Raw genomic sequence first — 21,039 nt, forward strand, 5'->3', positions numbered from 1 at the left:
AGCTCCGCATCCACTGACTCCTCAGCAGTTGCTATGGAGACCGCCCAAGGTTCACATGCGTCCCCTTGACTAACATCCTGGGAAACTCAGACAAAAAGTAGCAATCCTATCCCATACTTGGATTAATAGCCGGGCACAGAACATTTTTTCCATCCTCCGCTATTCTGTTCTTGTCTAAATCAATTTGTTATGCCATTACGTTACAGAAGGTATTCATACAGCAACTTTTGCTAACCTACTTCTTACCCTTTAATATGCAGTCACAGACGGACAGAAGTCCATCCACCATGAATTTAGCCCGAGGAGCATTGTGTTCTCTGGTCACAAGTCTTTGTATGTTTTAGCACACTGCAATGCATGTGTAAAGAGATGCTAAATTAAAAACAAACATGCTTCTGCATATGCACACACATACACACACCACAACCCTATATTTCTCCAAACGTCTCTATGGATAGTAAATCCTAAAGGGAAAGCCCCACGTCAGATATAAATAATTTCCTCTAGAGATAGTGGAAAGCCCAGTACATTCTCCAGGAGCCTGTCTCTTGGTGTCTTTCCCACAGAGAAATATTAAACTAATGGCGTGGATTACACCTACAGTGAAAGGCGAAACTGAACACCAAGGCAACCCCTGGAGGATTAGGTTTTGCTTTCCAACACCACCTGTTAGCCCTGTTAGCGTAGGAACCATAATCCCTGGGAGCACAAAATGGCTGGGTCTCAGAGGCAGGGTTTCTTCTAAAGTTTACGAGTGTCCCTGTCATTTTTCAATTTCGGTCATTTCTTTCGGCCGACAAGGTGAAAGGACTGTGTAAAAGGCAGCCAGTGCCACTACTGTCGATCTGTTGAGCTGGAGTCGTCTAGTTCACAAAAGGAATGGGGCTTTGGGACCATCTGTTTATATTTACCATTGCTCTACATTTCTGAGTCAGCAACAGGCAGCGGATTGCATCACCTCCCCCCTGAATAACCACTATCACCCCAGCACGCACCTAATCTAAAAAAGTTTCATTTTTTCCCTTTCTGTTAAGAATCTTTGAATTCACAACAAGAAGCACGGTATCGCATTTAATATTCACAGAGTAGCTTTTCATATATTTAATGAGTCAATTTTTCATCCGACTATGTGACATCTTCTTAAAATAAGAAATCATTTTACAAGGTGGAAAGGAGAAAGCATGACTTTTGGGTTCAGACAACTATAGTTCCCAATGCTGAACCCACAACTTAGTCGTTCTGTGGTTGTGGACAAGTTTCTTACTCTTTCTAGGTATCAGTTACCTTTACTGTAAATGAGGATAAGAATACCTATCTTGAAGACTTGCTGGGGGCACTAAATATGTGATATCCATGTATCTGACAAATAATAAGTACAAGATAAATATTTCCATTTCACAGTTCCTATGGCAGTATTTTTTTTTGAAGTGCAGCATTATTTTGTATGATTGATGAGAAAATCTCAGGTTTCAACAAGTGCCGCAAAGAATTCTCCCAGTGAAAACCTTTTATCAAGGATTAATTCTGAGGAAATTTTATTTTATTAGTATTAAAATAGCTGTTTAATGTGAGACAGTTTATTTATGGAGCCAAAATGTCTTATTCTTTTCCACTGCATATTCCATTTCCACTCTTGCCTGGGCCTATCATGGGGACAAATACAATGTAGTGAAAATCAATTGGAAAATTGGAATTCTGCAAATTTTGCTTGGCTCCATTCTGTTCAAACTTACCACATTCAATCTTTCAAGTCTCTTGGCTCCCTTGTGGGTAATCTTTCTCTAAATAACAGCTCTTGCTTTCCGCGTTCAATTAATCCACAAGTGTTTACTGAAGACCTACCGTGAGCCATATTCAACACTACGGGGTTTGCAAGAAAAATAAATGACAGATTATATAGTCATTATTGGTTCGCAAGCCACACATGGAAATTTCTCCTTCTTTCTTGGACTCACCTTGAAAGAGATGATTTCACTCCAGGAACTTGAAATCTAGGGAGATAAGATTAATACACAGGAATCAATTAGTAAGCAATTGTTGATTGCCTACTTATACAATGTTAAGTCATGTGACCTAAATTTTCCTAAGTAGTTATCCAGGGATGGAATCTATCACTAAAGTCGAGTCACCAGGAATTACATCATGGAAATGTTTAGGTTTCAGCTGGATATTAAAGACAAGGAAAAAAATAGGGAAACGATATTACTCACAGGGGGACTGAATCATCAGCTATTTGAAAGGAGCCAGATGGTTAATTTGGGATCGGGGAGGAGAAGCCACGGATAACGACATTGGTTTTAGCTACATGGGGAAGGCTTGAACGCGAGGTGTGGCTTTACGCTGTTTTGTTCCGTAGACTGATATAGCGCCATTCAGAGGAGCAGTTGGGCGTGGGGGGATGGAGTAGAAACTGAGTTATAAGGGGACTAGTAAACACGATAATGTCACACAGAAATTTTAATTTGTTTTTCGAGGGTCCACCTTTTGTCATGTTCTCCCATTAATTCACTCACTGTTTTTCTGCATAAATAACTATTTAACTATCCCCATCATTCCAGTTTAGTCCAATTCATTATACTTTTTGACAACCTATTGTGTGCTAAACCCAGTCCTAGAGAAACAAAGAAGAATAAGAATCGATCCCCACTCTCAAGGAGCTTATGATTTAGGCCAGAAGGATCCGGGAGACAGTTTGAGGCAGTCCAACAGGTCATCATAATACTAGACGTTATCTGTCTTTTTAATTGTGTGACTTTGGCACTGATGGTACAAAGCAGCAGTGGGTAAAACTGCTGGTGTCTCAGCACCAGTCGGGGCAGTGGTTCCAATATGTACTGGTAGTTGTCTTTTGCCATGCAATCACAGAGAAAAAAATTGCCAGTTTCTTATACAGTGGTAAAAATTCTTAATTTTATTAAATCTCAACCCTCGAGGAGACGTCTTTTTAATATTCTATGTGGCAAATGAGAAGTACACAGAAAGCACTTGTATGACCTAGTTGAACACCACTGATCACCATCAACCACCATGTGTCATGGAACACCATTGGTACTTTACAAAAAAGACTGCCAGAAAAACTAGGGTTAGTCCAACGTGAGTATTTGGGAGAAAATTTCTCGAAATTTAACAAAATCAGCCTGTCGCTTCAAGGAAAGCAACTGACAGAATTTATTGCCAATAAAAAATTTGAGCTTTCAAGCAACTATTAGAATTTTGGAAAACTTAATCTACCACCAGTAGCTTGACAGCTTGTCAAAGGCTTTCCCAATGAGATTGGTGGTGATATAATGACTGACTTATTTTCATATTGGATAATAAATATGTCAACATTTTGAAGATCTGGGCAATTCAGTGAGCCAATGCATGATGTTGATAAAATCATGCTTGAGTAAAAGATCCATTCAAAATGAACGGTAGACCAATGAGTTTTAATGTAACAGAATTCCAAAAGTTCGTTGATATTGTTTTAAATTCCACATTTCAACCAACCCTTAAGAAACTATTTCATGTCAAGTTTTGGCGTACTACTGAAAAACATCCACAATCATTATCTAGAAAGGCTACATAAGGGCCGGCCCCGTGGCTTAGCGGTTAAGTGCGTGTGCTCCGCTACTGTTGGCCTGGGTTCGGATCCCAGGCGCACCGACGCACCGCTTCTCCGGCCATGCTGAGGCCGCGTCCCACATACAGCAACTAGAAGGATGTGCAACTATGACACACAACTATCTACTGGGGCTTTGGGGGAAAAATAAATAAATAAAAAATTATTTAAAAAAAAGTTTAAAAAAAAAAGAAAGGCTACGTAATTACATATCTTTGTAAGGCCAGATTTTCTTCAAATACTTCAATCAAAACCACACTACACCTTGAATGCAGAAGCAAATACCAGAATCCAGCTGTTTTCTGTTCAGCCAGATAGCAAGAGAGATTTGCAAAAGATGTAAAAGCACACCATTCTTTTCACTCTTTTATTAAAAATATAGTTTTTTCATAAAACATACAGTGAGTTTATCATTATTTGTAAATGAATTAATAGATGAATATTTAAATTTCCCCAGTTTTAATTTCTAATATGATAAATATGATAGATATAACTCATAGAAACAAAAGCTCTTTGTGGACCTTAATAATTTTTAAAGAGTAAAATGGATTCTGAGATCAAGTTCAAGATCTGCTGGTCTGGCCAGTTGTGGAGTGTCCAGGGATGGCTTATCCCGCTTTTCAGCTGCTCCCTTGCCCTCTCAATTAATAGAAATCACTGTAGAAAAAAAAAAGAATGAGGGGCCGACCCAGTGGCGCAGCGATTAAATGTGTGCGCTCTGCTGCGGCCCAGGGTTCACAGGTTCGGATCCCGGGTGCGCACCAACGCACCGCTTGTCAAGCCATGCTGGGGTGGCGCCCCATATAAAGTAGAGGAAGTTGGGCACGGATGTTAGCCCAGGGCCAGTCTTCCTCAGCAAAAAGAGGAGGATTGGCAACAGATGTGAGCTCAGGGCTGGTCTTCCTCCCAAAAAAAAAAAAGAAAAGAAAAGAAAGAAATCAGTGTAGTTCACTAATTATCAGAGTTGCAATTATAATTCAGAACTTGCTAAACTTTCTCAGTCTGTATTAATATGTTATATATTTCCTTTCCATTATTAGTGTTTTTTTTATTTATGCAATTTGAATGTTATATACGCTTTTCAGGCTTTTATCTTTTTAAGTTTATATTTTATTTCATCAAAGTTGCATAGTTTGGAGGCAAATTTTTCTACAAAGCTTGATAATGACATCAGAGGTCTCTCAGCTACCAACCCATCCCCAAATTTTCAGCTCCCAAAAGGCAATTATTCCCAATGTTTCCAGCAGATTCTTTTGGTATTTACCTCCATCTCTCCATATAACATGCTTATATTATGAAATCTTAATTTTTCAGTTTTTAGCAATATCTACTGACTCCTCGCTGTGGAAGATGAAATTTGAGCTGTCACCTCATCCCACCCAAACCCATCACTACCACCTACACACCCACCCACCCACCCACACACACACACACACACACACACTTCTCATGCCCCCATCCCCTTAATACCAAAATTTTGATTAGATAAAATTTTACCTTCTTACATCATTATACATATGTATGCACAACTCACAACAAAGCTACATAGCGCGCTATGAATAATTTCTCTCCCCTGCATAAGTTTTTATTTTCCCTTGGTTAATAACTGTCTTTATTTTCATTTTCTTTCTATTTACTGCTTTTCCAGGCCCAAACTTTCCATTAGTTGCACAATCTCCTGTTGATAGCTTAATCACATTAGCTGTTCCCTGATTTTCATCTTCCTGAGGTAGTCTGTCTGCGCGCCCTCTGACCTGATCTAGCCTGGCCGGCTGCTCTCCAGGCCAGCCGTGCGGCAGCCATCGTGGGACCTGTCTCACCAGCACGAGTCCCCAAACACTGCCTCTGCTTCTGGTCCCATGTCTTTCTCTTTCTCATTTTTCTTTTTAGCTTGGTGCAGCACACTCTGGTAGCTTCCCCAGAAAAGGTACACGAAGACTAAATTTCCTAGAATGTGCACGTCTGAAGATATGTGTATTAATAAACTGTTAATTAATAAATAAAAATAAATTCATCAGTTTGAAAGAGAATTTCAGTTTGAAAAGCATTTTGCCTCAGAATTTGAAGCCCTTGCTCCATTATCTTCTGCTTTCACTATTCAGAATTTCAGTGCTATTTTCATCCTTGGTTCTTTGCATAAAAACTATTCTTGTTTTTTGTTTGTTTTTCCTTTCTGGAAGAATTTGGGATCTTCACCTGATCTCACTTTTGAAAATTCTTAACAATGTGCTTCAGGGATGTATTCTTCACTCATTGTGCTAGATATTGGTGGAGTTTTCTGTGCCTGAATATTTTCTTCAGTTAGTTTGTTGACAATCTCCTCTCCTCTACTCTTTCTGTAATTCCTTTTATTGAGATATTGGACTTCTTGGACTGGTCCTTTAATTTTTTTATCATTTCTCTCCTGTTTTCCATCTTTTGTCATTTTGGTTTTAGTTTGTAGAGATTTCCTCAACTTACCTTCCCATTTATATTATGTTTTTTTCACTTTTTGGCTATAGTATTTAATTTCCAAGAGCTCTCTTTTATTCTCCTAAGAGTCCTCTCTTGGTAGCGTTGTCTTTTTTCCCATAGGTGCAATACTTCTCTCTCCTGGGGATTTTGAGGTTTTCTTCTCCCTCAATAGTTTTCTCTCTCCTCCGAATTGTTGAATTGTTTTTGCCTTTAATGTTAGAAGCTTTCCTCAGATGTCTGCTGACAGGTGCCTGGTTCTTTTTAGTCTGTGGTTCTTTTTAAAACCAGAACACAAAAATACTGATTTGCAGCACAATACCAATGAGTAGGCTTGCTGATTGTAGAATGCACTGCCAGGTGATCTACTTTAGTTCTTTATTTGGAGAGACCCCAAAGCCAATATCTTTAAGCCTTTGTATCTCCATTGGGGTAACAGATTTCCCGGAGAAGGCTCTACCCATCCTAACTGGGAGGTGTAAGCCTGGTGGCCAGAGCTCTGGGAGCTGAGCTGGAGAAGAAGTCTGGGGATTTCCATATTCAAACTCTCTCTCTTTTTAGCAAATGTTCTCACTTTTGAGTGCTGTCCTATAATCTAGAGATCTTCTCCTTTAACCATCTCTGAAGAATGAATATACATAGGTACTCGTGTATGTGTATGTGTGTGTGTGTGTGTGTGTGTATTCAGAAAACAAATACATGTCACACTGTATGGTAGGAAAATCTCTACATAGAGAAGTAGGGGTGCTGGAAGTCAGATTCCTTCCTGAATAGACCTTCAACCAAACTCATTGTTTTTAGCCCCAAATTCACCAACATTTGCAAGATACCTTGTGTACCCAATTTCTTTTCGACTGCTTCCTTGCTGGCTTATGGTCCTTAAAGAATTACCAACCCCGATCCTTGCGGCCTCCAAAATTTTGTTGCTATTGTCTGTTCTCCCATTTGGATTTATACCCATTTTGATTTATATCTCTTTTTTTTAAATCTAATTCTTAATATCTTTTCTTAATATCTTAACTGTCGTTCAAATGGCTTTTGGGGAGGCAGTTTTGGTATATGTTCAAACTCTTGTCTTTAAATAAAGGCTCACTTTGGTTTTTATTGCTTTTTACTTGGCAAAATTTCCAGAAATTGTCAGAGATTTCATATTTCAGAATTTGCAAAGAATAAATTTTTAAAGATTTTATTAAAATTTGATCTGATTTATAACGTTAACTGAAGATTGATTTAATTTTTAAACATCAAACATAACTTAAATGGATATATTATATAAAGCCACTTATGGATATTGGAATCTAATGACAGAAAAACTGAAGTTCGTTAATAAATGATGGGGCTAAAGTCAATCTCTTGTCATTTGCAACAAGTATTTATTAAATATACGCTATTAGGACATGCTCTACTAGAAAATTTTGTAAACTGGAAAGAGATGTCACAAAGCTAATTTTTGTCATACTTTCAAAAAATAAATTTGACGGGGAAAAGAAGAGCCAAGGGCTATTAAATTGAAGGTGACTAAAATATCCTGGCATTTAAATTCTATCTACTCTGTGGGAATTATGAATTAACTGCAATTTTTGCATCTGTTTCAAATCATGCTGTTCTCCAAGGATAGCTGGGTTGAGTCGTTAATGAATAACACACTTTAAATATCCTCCCGGTACAAATTTTTTAAACTCTCAAATCATTGAAGACCCGTTTTACGCTTATCTTTTGATCTGCTGATACATTTCTCCTAAATATATCATCTACATCCAAACTATGGGTGACATCAACATTCCCAGATGTACTTATTCAATTCTAGTTCATGTACGACTTTCATTTCCGTCCTTAGAGGCAGCAGGAGAGCACATCAAACACTCCTACAGTTTCATCTTACATGATTCAGCTCTGATTTATCTGAGTCCTAAACATTTGTATTTTTTACAAACATTTAAATTATTTACACCACTCTAGAAACCAACACCTACTCATTTTCACATTGCCAATAATCATAGCTAATTCTAATGCTTTTTAGCCTTGTACTTTGTGCCAGGCCCTGTGAAAAGTCTTTTGCATATATTAACTATATTTTGTCCTTGTAACAACCCGTTATTACAGATGTGAAACCAAGGCACAAAGAGGAAAGGACTTGAACCCAGTACTGTCTGCCCGCAAATCTTGCATTCTTTAACACTACAAAATATGGCCTCCCAGTATACGGTCATAATTCTCAAATTATGATTGCTTCTTAACGTTAGCGTAACTAATGGGGGGAAGTGGGAGGAAGGAGACAAGATATTCAACTCAAATTCCAAAATGGAAAGCATGCTGTAATTACTGGCATGAGATAAAACTGTTAAGAATACATGAAATCCACTGTGCAAACTGTGAAACTTAAATCCCTGTTCTGTTTTTTTTTTGTGACAATGTAAAAATTGCAATTTTAATAACAATTTAATAATTGCTGGTATTCTGCCGACGCATATGTGTTTGTCCACGTCAACGTTTACTCACAAAAATCATTGTTTACTTGGGTAAGTTCAGCTGTGGTTGAGAGCTACCACTACGACAACCGAATACTGTAGGCTCCATGAAAAAAATCTATCACGCTGTACCTATGCCCCTGGAGGTACCATTCTGGAATAAATTTTAGTACTCTGAACTCATCCGACATTTGTCTATTTACCAGCTTATCTACCTAGGATTCCTGGGCTGAAGTCTGAAAATTCTTAGAATTTTACCAAAAAGACTCTCAGAATTAAATAAGTAGAACTTAGAAACTATGTAATATCTGAAAATTATAGAGCATGAGAACTTTTAGTTTATTGAGTCATTACCTACAGTCTGACTTTCCTTTTGCAATTAACTAGGGATTTTAAAAATCTGAACTTTAAGTTTAGCTGCTGAAAGCTTCCAAGTTAAAAGTATGCTTTTTCTAGAAATTACAGGCTAATATCCTTAATGAACATAGATACAAAAATCCTCAACAAAATATTAGCAAACAAAACTTAGCAGTACATTAAAAGGCTCATATACCGTGATCGATGGGGTTTATTCCTGAAACACAAGAATGGTTCACCATACACAAATCAATAAGTGTGATATACCACATTAACAAAAATGAAGGATAAAAATCATATGATCATCTCAACCTAAGTGTTGGTTGACAGGTAAAGAAAATATGAGATATATGTATACACACACACACACACACACACACACACACAATGGAATATTATTCAGCCTTAAAAAAGAAGGCTATCCTGTCATTTGCAGCAATATGGATGAGCCTGGAGGGCATTATGCTAAGTGAAGGAAGTCAGAGAAAGGCAAATACTGCATGTTATCACTTATATGAAAAATCTGAAAAATAGAAGTCAAACCCATAGAAACAGAGTAGAATGGTGGTTGCTAGGGGCTGGGAAGCGGGGGAAGTGGGGAGAGGTTGGTAAAAGAGTTCAAACTTTCAGTTGTAAGGTGAATAACATCTGAGGATTTAATGTATAACATAGTGACTAGAGTTGATAACACTGTATCATGTCATTGAAATTTGCTAAGAGAGTAGAAGGTAAGTGTTCTCACCAAAGGAAAAAAAAGAGGTAGAGAGAGAGAGGAAGGAAGAAGGAAAAAAGGAAAAAAAAACAGAAAAAAAACATTAAATTTTTAAAAATATCCAATAGAGCTATTTGTAATACATCTTGGTAGTTATTATAAGAGATATAAAGACAAATCAGATTCCATTTCTGCTCTAAAAAGAACCAAACATCAAATGGAAAAGAAATCAAGTGGAGAAGGGCTCAAACATGTTTATAAATCATTATAATAAAAGGCACAAGATGATTGACTTTAAATGAGATGCCCAGTGTAAGAGAATCGTTATGTGACTGGGAGAAGGAGGAATCCTCTCTGGTTTCTTTGGGTTCATCAGGGCACAGAGGTTGTTTGCCTCTCCTGGCATTATTTGTCCTCTAAGGCCTGTGTGCCATGAAGCCACGAACCATATAAGCTTTGTTCCTTTTGGTAGTTCCTATGCCGGGTACCATTTTTGCCTATAGAAGGTGATCGATAAATATTTTTTGAATTAACCAATTCATCCATTCTTTCATTAATCCAGTCAATCTTCTGTATCTTCCTCACTGCTCTTCCAGAGTCACTAAATTCTCGTTAGATTTGTTTTTAATTGTCTCAGAAATTGTTTTTAAAAGTCTAAATGTGTTACCAGGAAGGAGAAACACACTCATCGAAGGACACTCTTGCAAGAATGATCTAAACCAACGGGACCCGGGCAGGTTCGTTTTTATTTGGACAAGGGACGATGACAGCAGAATCAGTTAGGCATTCAGGAGTTGGTTTATTTTTTTGTTTCATTGTCAAATGTTTAAGCTGCAAGAAAGATCACTACAGAGTGCAACTTTGGGTGGCAGATAAATTCTACTTTTTGGAAAGGAGGAGTCCAGATAGGGACTTGAAAGAGAAAAACAGGAAAACACCTAAAAGACAGCTTCTTTAATGTGTAACTTTACCTTAGACTGTTCCCATATTTATGCATTTACTCCTAACTCTTTAATTTATGCATCAGGTATCTTTGAAGACTCAGTTTGGCAGAAATTTAAAAAGAAAAAAAAATTCTTTACCGTCCTCATTTGCAAAATGTGGAGTGAACTCAGGCCGTCTTCTCCCTTTAATTTGAAACAGAATAAGTGAATCTTAAAACTTCCAACTCACACTCCATTTTGTTGTCTTGTGTGGCTTTCCTGAATTTGTGGATAAAGGAGCATGAGGTACAAAGTCGTCCCATTTGTGTCAGGCAGTGATTGTCCCCTGCTCTGGAAGCTGTTCCCAGCTGGTTACAAAGAACATCTGCTTCCTTCTGAGGTTATACGTGGTATTTGAGGAAGAGGTGCTGACTCTAGAGGCTGGTCCAAAAAACCTGGAAAATGTTAGACTTTCCAGGAAGGTCACTGCTTCCTTCCAAGATCAAGAAAAAAGAAATGATGTAAAGGGGAAGACAAGACGTTAATGCATTTAGCATCCAAGTCTGGAGTTGATGATTCAAGCAACTCCAGAAACTGGGGACTTTCCGGACTCAGGGGACACTGGTAAGCCTTTCATCCAGTCAGGGCTGACTCTTCACTCTTGGCTAAGAGTTCACGCGTCCATACCCAGAATGTGGTTTCCATGTTCACTCTTTTCTTCTAGGTCAGAGTGTTCCAAACCAGATTCACATTCTCTATAAATCTGTGTGGTATGTTCCACCCAATTTTATGAGAGGAATTAAAAAAAAAAAAAAAAGCCTCTCTTTTTTTTTTACAAAAAAACTCTGTAAAGATTAAGAGTTCAGATGTTATCCATTGAGGAATATGAATTCTGCTTTAGATTATTTATAAACACGTGCACAAGATTTCTATATATTTCTCCATATACATTTCCTTTCAATTGGTCTCAAAAGTATTCATTACGGAAATAAACGGTAGCAAGCCTGAGGCCTCACGCTGCACTAAACACCAAGTGTGAACTCTTGAAAGTGTGTCAGCTCCTTTATGACTGCTAACTGGGGACTCGTGCCTAATTAAATGTGGAGCCCTGTCAGACTGTGTCAACATCCGTATTTCATGTTGACTTGAGGAGATTTTTTTCACACCTGGCAGGTTGGCAGGTATGCAGGGGGCCTTTGTGAGGATGTCAAGAGAAAATCATATAACTTAATTCCTAGGGAGAGGGGAAATGGCAGTAAAAACTGCATGTGCCATTTGCCCTGTGGTCTTGAAAGCTGCACACATCCCAGTTGCAAGAGAATTGGAGAATAGCTTAGCATTCCACACTCCAGCTAGTTTCCCCTTTTAAGCAATATTATGGTCAAGCTGGAAATTACCTGTACCTCTATTTACGCTCTCCTCTGACTAAGACCCATTAAGTTTGTCTAGCTTTACCTGATGTCTGAAAAGACCAGTTGTCTCACTTTTGGCTTTTTATTATTATTTATTTATTTATTTATTTTCCACTTTTACTGAGATATAAACATATGGTGTACAACATAATTACTTGATATGTATATATTGCAAAATGATCACCACATTAAGTTTAGTTAACATTCATCACCTCACATAGTTACAAATTTTTTTCCTTATGATGAGAACTTTTAAGATCTACTCTCTTAGCAACTTTCAAACACGTGATACACTATTATTAACTATAGTCATCATGTTTTACATTATCTCCCCAGAAGGTAATTATCTTATAACTGGAAGTTTGTGCCTTTTGACTACCTTCACCCAATTCCTCCATCCTCCCCTCTACTCTCTCCATCTCCCACCTCTGGTGACCACAAATCTCATCTCTGCTTCTGTGAGTTTGGTTTTTTTAGATTCTGCAGTAAGTGAGATTGCACAGTATTTGTCTTTCTCTATCTGATTTATCTCACTTAGCATAATGCTCTCAAGGTCCAGACATGTTGTCACAAATGACAGGGTTTTGATTCAGGAGTCACTTGGCTCAGTGGTCAGGATACAGACACTTCAACACCTTTGTGATTTCTGATAGACTTCTAATGCTCCTTGGTGTCAAAGCATGCTGAGATCATGTTGCCATATACAATTTCCCGTACAGAGTCTCCTGCAAAAATACCACTGAATTTCTTTCTTATAAGCTGTTTTCCTGTATTTAGGCAAGAAATGCAAATAGTAGAGGAGAAAGGCTTAAAATGAGCTTAAGAATCTTCAAACATGTAGAATGTGGTCACCCAGTACTCTTAATATCCCTGGAACACTACACAAGAGAAGAAGAGCTTAGTAATTAGGACAGGATGATTTAGTTAATGTGATAGCAGCTTACATGTGCATTTTTCAAGAACTTTCAAATATAACATCTTGTACAATGCATCCGCACATCAAAGTAGGCTAGAAGAACTTTATTATTCTGCATTTACAGCCAGTGAAGATGAGGTTTTGGAAGGCTGGGTCTTCTTTCACACAGCCTGTAGACAGCAGATGCATAACAAGACCAAGTCTACTGACGCCTGTCCTAGGCCTCTTCATGCTCCACCAAAAACTGCCTTTCCACATAGGGAAATACATTTTTTTAAGAAACGAAGGCTACCACCAAAGAAGACACACAGATGGCAAATAAGCATATGAAAAGATGCTCCATATCGTATGTTGTCAAGGAAATGAAAATTAAAACAAGGAGATACCACTACATACCTATCAGAGTGACCAAAATTCGGAACACTGATCATATCAAATGCTGACGAGGATGTGGAGCATCAGGACCTCTCATTCATTGCTGGTGGGAATGCAAAATGGTACAGTCACTTTGGAAAACAGTTTGTCAGTTTCTTAAAAAACTTAACATACTCTCACCATATGATCCAGTGATCACACTTCTTGGTATTTACCCAAAGGAGTTGAAAACTTATATCCACACAAAAACCTGCACAAAGATGTTTATAGCAGCTTTATTCATAATTGCCAAAATTTGGAAGCAATCAAGGTGTCCTTCAGTAGGTGAATGGATAAATAAACTGTGATACATCCAGACAATAGAATATTATGCAGTCCTAAAAAGAAATGAGCTATCAAGACATGAAGACATGGAGGAACCTTAAATGCATATTCTCAAGTGAAAGAAGCCATTTTGAAAAGGCTACATACTGTATGATTCCAACTATATGACGTTCTGGACAAGGCAAAGCTGTAGAGACAATAAAAATATCAGTGGTTGCAGGGAGGGGTTGGGGGGCGGGGGATGGATAGGTGGAGCACAGAGGACTTTTAGGGCAATAAAAATGCTCTGTATGATATTATAATGATGGATACATGTCATTATACATTTGTCCAAACCCATAGAATGTACAACACCAAGAGTGAACCTTAAGGTAAACTGAGGACTTTGAGTGATTATGATGTGTCAGTGTAGGTTCATCCTTGGTAAATAAAAATGTCCCACTCTGGTGAGCGATGTTGATAATGAGGGAGGCTATACATGTGTGGGGGCAGGAGGTACGTGAGAAATCTCTTTACTTTCCTCTCAATGTTTTTTGTAAACCAAAAATTGCTCTAAAAAGATAGTCTTTAAAAAAGGGAAGACTGCTAAAAACTGGAAGATAGTCTTTAAAAAAGGGAAGGCTACTAAAAACTGGAATCACTTTCCAAGATAACTATTGGAAATTCCTTTAGTGGAGCACTTTAAATGTGGATTGCTGAAGGCAGAGAACTAAGTTAGATATCACACAGTTACTTATAACCTGGGATCCTAACGCTATTGCTACGAGAAAAAGCTGTCTTTTCTGTGGAAGTTATCCAGTTAATGAATTATGTGAGTTAAGAGAAACGTGTGAGAGGCAGTGTGGTGCAATGGGGGGTGCTGACTAAACTGAAAGTTCTGGGTTATTCACTAAATAAGTACATAAACTTAGACACATCATGTTATTTTTGAAGTCACAGTTTTCCTGATCTATAAAATTCTTAAGGAAGGGTGGCATAATTTCTGGGATTCCTTCTGGCTCTAAGATGCTATGATTTCCCGAAGTGATTCTTCTTCCTGTCTCCGTTAATTCAACAAGTATTTGCCTTTGCCTTACCTAATGCTGGACTCAGCATTTAAGGAGAGAAAAAAAAAAAAAGAAAAGAAACGAAAGATCTCACTTGGTTTTTTTTTTTCATTCTTATTTGTGCTTATACTTGAAGTGCAGCTCATTCAGTTGCTCATTTAAAAAATAATTCTAATGGCAATTAGACCCCAATACTCAAACTATGTATTCTTCACTAAACTCAGATTTCCACATGAATCAACCAGATTTTTTTCAGATGTCACGGGCTTAAGATCCACAGTCATTTCCTTCCCAAGAACCAATGTTTCATCTTTGAACCCTTGTGGAGGAGATCCAAATGCAAAGTCGCTTCCAGTGTTAAAGAAGACTCCGTGCTTGGATCAGCTCCACTGAAAGCATGGAGAAGATGAGAAACCAGCCCAATTCCAGAATACAACAGAATAAATCAAACTGAAGAACATCCCAAAATATTTAGCTCATTATAGAACATTTTTAGTAGAATCTTTTGGCCACGGAAGAATTTTTTTTCAAAATTATTATTCCTTTTAAATTCTAAGTTTCCATTCAATTGATCTTCATGGTCTTGGTATAGTAATTGCAATATGCCCAAATACTATAGGAAGGACATAACTTAAACAACACAGGCTGGAATGCTTAAAAATGTTCATTTATTGCATATGTCTTGATCATTCAAAACATTGCAATATGCAATGAAAGCCATTTTGAATTAGTCAGCATGTAGCAAAAATACCATTAAGATCTTTGCAGACTGACCTAACAGACCACTCTACAATATAAATATGGAAAAGGAAATGCCATTATAAAGCAAGAAAGTCAAAGAGTATATGCTGAGTATTAGAGATATTTAATAGAGTTCTATTTCCATCTTTCAATTTTAACAGAGAGCATTCCTTTCTAGCTCTTGAGTTGACACTATATTTTGTCTTATCCCATTTTCTCATTAATCCCCAACCCCCACGCACTAAATTTCATCATTTGGTCTTTAGCTATGCTCAGTCCTGAGTCACACCCAATTCACTTAGTCTTCTGAGAATTGCTGGAGAAAGGCAGGAAATTGTGCCATGAATTTCTTTACAACCTAAGCTCATCTGAGTCTTCATGGTTTTAATTTGTCCCTTAATCATGGTTTATCTTGCTTACAGTTTGTGAGAACAAACTGTTCTCACTTTTTTCCCTGAGTGGAACCCTACCTTCCTCTTTACTCCTTGCCACCTCTGTGCGACTCAGAGCCACTTCCTTCTCACCGTCTCAAAGCACATATCCATAGCTCCCTAGATCTGTCATTCTGCCATCTTTTCTCGAGAAGGAGCTGCAACTCCTCTTTGACAAGGCTAGTCCCCTTTCTAGTTATCTCAGTCCTATAAATCCCCACATTCTCTTGAATTTTACAGTTTGATGCTCTGACGTCCACCATTTTTTGTTGTATCTTTAATCTTTCACTCTCTACTGATTCTTCACCTTGTAAATCTGCTCAGATCTCCTATCTAAAACACACACACACGAACTCTTTCCTTCACTCTATTGTAATTTATCTCTTGTTAGTTTCACTGAGTAATTAACGTGTTATCCTCACCCTGCTTCCATTTTCTATGTGTGACTTCTTGCTTTACTTCTTTTTTTTGTGTGTGTGTGAGGAAGATCAGCCCTGAGCTCACATCCACGCCAATCCTCCTCTTTTTGCTGAGGAAGACCGGCCCTAAGCTAACGTCTATTGCCAATCCTCCTCCTTTTTTTTTCCCTTTTTCTTCCCAAAGCCCCAGTAGATAGTTGTATGTCATAGTTGCACATCCTTCTAGTTGCTGTATGTGGGAGGCCGCCTCAGCATGGCTGGACAAGCGGTGTGTCAGTGCATGCTCAGGATCCGAACCCGGGCCAACAGTAGCAGAGCGCGTGCACTTAACCGCTAAGCCACGGGGCTGGCCCCTTTTGCTTTACTTCTTAATAGCGTGATCTGACTTTGGCATCTTCCTTGACTGGATCTTTTTTTCATTGGTTACCAATGACATCTTAAATATCAAATCAAAACATCTTTCTTTCCCTCATTATTTTCATAGATTACTCTGTATCTGCTTCTAAAATCCCTTTCCTTATTTAGTTTCTATGATTCCATATGGACCTAGTTCTGTTTACCTTTGAAATTTTCTTTTAAATGAAAGTCATTAGTTTCACTTCTTCCCCACATTCCTTCCTTGAACACGAGCATTCATTTTTCACAACGTTTTTGCTTTTCCCTTGGGAATCTCATCCATTCTCATGGCTTAAAAGGACACCTTTCCCAAATCTTCAGTCTTGATCTCACTCTTCATCTTTGTCTATCAATAAGATACCTCTTGCTAAAAGTTCTGCAATTACTTCAAACTCTCAATATCTTGAATTATATTCACATATTTTTTGCCAAAACCAGTTTATTCTTTATGTGTATGTTATTGAAAACATTATTTTCCCATCAACTGAAACCTAAAGCCAAATTTGAATCACGTACAAAAATAATACAATATAGATCACAGTATAAGAGCTTTAGGAGAACTTCATGCAAAGTTCTAAGGAATGTGAGTAAGAAATTAAATCTGAGCAGTTGGGGAGGAATTAGAAGTTTCAGAAGAGAATATTAAATGTTTTATAAGATTAAGGGGCCAAGATCCTATTTCTGTCATATTTCTTTTACATAAAAGTAAACAAAAATTTATATATAATCTTCCTTTCTTAAAAAAGTATTTATTGGGGCCGACCTGGTGGCACAGTGGTTAAGTGTGCGTGCTCCGCTGCGGCGGCCGGGGTTCACTGGTTCAGATCCCGGGCGCGCACCGACGCCCTGCTTGTCGAGCCTCGCTGTGGCGGCATCCCATGTAAAGCGGAGGAAGATGGACACGGATGTTAGCTCAGGGCCAAGCTTCCTCAGAAAAAAGAGGAGGATTGGTATAAGATGTTAGTTCAGGGCTGATCTTCCTCACAAAAAAACAAACAGACAAACAAACAAAAAGTATTTATCACCAAATCTTACTGAGTCTTTCTTTTCAATGATTTAACATTCTTACCTTCCTTTCTCTTTCTTCTCCTATCAGATCGCATATTTATTATTCTCTCATCCATTTATTCATTTATTCAATAACTGTTCAGTCAACATTTACTATGCTGGTGCCTGACTGCTATTATAAGTAGACAATTACAACTTTCTCCCAAGGATCTCTCTGTGCCCATATTTTTCCCTTAACTACGATATTAACCCTCCTAAAATGCCTCTTGAGGCACATCACTGCTTTGCTGAAGAGTTTTTCATTTATCAAGATCAAATCTAAATTCCTTTGTTTGGCATTCGAGGTTCTTAAAAGTCTGAATCCCCCATTTTCACCCCTTCCCTATCCTCACATGCACATTTCTAATCTCCTTTCACATCTTTTACTTCAAAATATTCCTCTCCTATCTACTCCCTGTTTTGTAACCATACTATGTGCATTCCAGCTTTCAAATCATTCCTTCACACTTCTTGCCAAGAATACTTTTCATGATAGCCTTAAATCCCTCTCTTCCTTTTAAGGCCAGACCAATTTCCACATCCCTCGTTAGGCCATCTACAAGGACCTCAGTCTTCAGTGTCTTCTCTCTTGTCTGAACTCTTGTGACACTAATCGTCTATTCTCTTCCTTCCATCGGCAATTTGCACATGATATCCCATGGCGCTATGTATTTTTATACATGCGTGCATATATTCTCTCTTCCTAACTCTATTATAAGCCTGCAAAGGATGAGTTACTTCTTTGTGTTACCCATCTCTAAGATGGTACTTAAAAATATGAAGCAGACAAGATGGGTGTTTAATACTTATGTGTTGATAACTACTTCTTTCAATTGAATCAAAATATTAGTTTCTCTCTCCTTCCCAAAACGTACCATGGACAGTGCCAACATATTGCAATATGTTTTAAAAATCTATGAAAAAGATGTACGCCTTTGAAACACAGATACAAGAAGTATCATTTGCAAGATTCTCTGTGGTCCATTCCTTTACTGAATTTAGTTCAATCTAATAATCACTTATTGATTGCTTATGTGCAAAACTCTATGGCAGATACTGTGGGAGAGGCAGAGATAAATAAGACACTCTTCCCCTTGAGGAGCTACAGTCTTGTAAAGACATGTACATACGTTTCTACCCTCTAGGGCGGGAAGTGGGTGGTCTTGGGAGACATGCACATAGTGGGCAGTACAAATGACTAAGTGATAAATTCTGCTCAGAGAAATTGAAGATGTCTGTGGAGGGATTGGGGAGAAAATTAACAGTTGTTAATTAATTAGTTCTGTTTTAAACATCACTTATCGAGGCTTAAAATAGCTAATTAATAAGTATTACTTGGTTAAGTAAACAACTTTGTCAATGGTTTTTTTGTTTAGTTTTATGCAAAACAGTCATGTTGTAGATGCACTATATTTTAGTGCTATATAAGATTCAGTCTAATTTTCTCTTTATGAAGTGCATTGGTGTCGGTAATGTTAGTTTTGAACTTTGAGAATTGTACAACTTTTCATAGATTGAAAGAATGAGAAGATCCAGAGAGTGCTGACAGTTTAGTTCTTTACAACGCATGCATGAATCATACATAAAACACTAGTGATATAGATAGGACAAAGGAACAGAAAAGGAGCATTCGGGATACTAAAAACACGTATTTTTAAACTCCAAAGATCACAAAATGAAGTGAAAGAGATGTGCGAAGGGGTATAGATGAACTTGAAAATGGTTAAAAATATAAGAACGCAATCATTTTTCTTATAATAATAGAAACCATATAGCACTTATTGATATAAAGAGTTTTTCAAGTCACAATTGGAACATTTTGGGTATATGAACCACCATTAGTTCTGTTCTTGTTTCCATAGAAAAGCACATAATATCCTTATTAATTATAATAGTCTTACATTATCTATGATATTTCTCTTCAACTATCAAGTTTCAGAAATAATGCTGGGCCTATATATCAATCCCTGTTGAAATGTAATCACTTACCTATTCCTATAGGAAAGGATCTATTGAAAGATCAATGTCAAGGTGGATTTAATATTATAGCAAGTTACCCTTGATGACATATTTTGTGTCTTTGTCCAATATATATATATATTTTTTGTGAGGAAGACTGGCCCTGAGCTAACATCCATGCCCATCTTCCTCCACTTTACATGGGACACCACCACAGCATGGCTTGCCAAGCGGTGTGTCGGTGCGCGCCCGGGATCCGAACCGGCGAATCCCACCACAGCAGAGTGCGCGCACCCAACCACTTGTGCCACCAGGCCGACCCTGTCCAATATGTTTTTAACGGTGCACTTAGTCCCTAAAACTGACATGAATGATTTGTGATCATTGCTGGACACATTATCCGACATATTTAACAGCACATGCTCTCTGCTAACGCTCCTGGGCTGCAAAGCGGTCTTAATGTGCAGCCAGCCTGGCCCCAACCTTAGATTATTCACAATCTGATGGAGGAGGTAAAATTATAGACAAATAGTCATGATCTACTGATCTAGAAAATGCCTTTGAAACCCAAAAAGGAAAGCCAGCCTAGGACATTTTGGGAGTCTTCACAGAGGAATTGATGTATTAGTGGGATCTAAAGAATGCGTAGGAAGGAAAGTAGGAGGCTTCACAAAGAAGGTGAGTTTTGGGGTGGAACCTTGTAGAATTTGTAAGAGTGGAGGGAGCTCTTTCTTCCTCAGAAATGATGAATAATTTCACAAGAATCTTCAGTTTACTAGAATGTTGAAATATATTTTGAGATAAAAACATACTAAGCACAAAAAATTATGACGTGTTTGTCCCAAATCAGGAGCGTAAGCAAAGTTTTATGGCAGATCAACTTGGTTCACAATCTTCTTATGCCAAAGCATCAGATGATTCCAATTCTGTCAAAACAGAGTGAAAAAATTCAGAGTTATCCAGCATTATAAGAAAAATGCAGCAGCTCCTGAGAAATCAAAATGTTGAATCAATTGCTATAGAGTGGATAGAGATAGCTCTGACTTCATCGTATGGAAAGATATGATTGAGGAACAAAACAGTTTGTCTAATTCATGGTTTCTCAGTCTTGACACCATTGACATCATGGACAAGATAATTCTTTGTTGCAGAGGACTGTCCTGTGTATCACAGGATGTTTAGCATCATCCCTGGCCTCTACCTTCTAGATTTCGGTAGCACTCCACCCCCAAGTAGTGACAACCAAAAATGTCTCCAAACATCAACACATGTCCCCTGGGAGGTAAAGTCATGCCTCACTGAAAACCACTGATCTAATCAGTACATAAGTTCCTCCCTCAGAAATGGGACGCAGAGCAGCAAAACAGAGAAATGAGTGATGGAGACAGTGGCAGCACTGCTCACTTCTCAGTGAGCGCCTGCCCAGCCTAGATTATCTGCATCCAGCCCAGGACCAGTGAC

General features: G+C 38.0%; 1 protein-coding gene across 1 annotated transcript in view; it reads left to right on the top strand.

The window, feature by feature from the left end:
• Positions 1-21,039, top strand: part of GREM2 (gremlin 2, DAN family BMP antagonist) — a 105,246-nt gene that overhangs the window by 42,474 nt on the left and 41,733 nt on the right. The window lies entirely within an intron of this gene.

This window comes from Diceros bicornis, chromosome 38 (assembly GCF_020826845.1).
Source record: "Diceros bicornis minor isolate mBicDic1 chromosome 38, mDicBic1.mat.cur, whole genome shotgun sequence".
NCBI classification, from domain to species: Eukaryota; Metazoa; Chordata; class Mammalia; order Perissodactyla; family Rhinocerotidae; genus Diceros; species Diceros bicornis.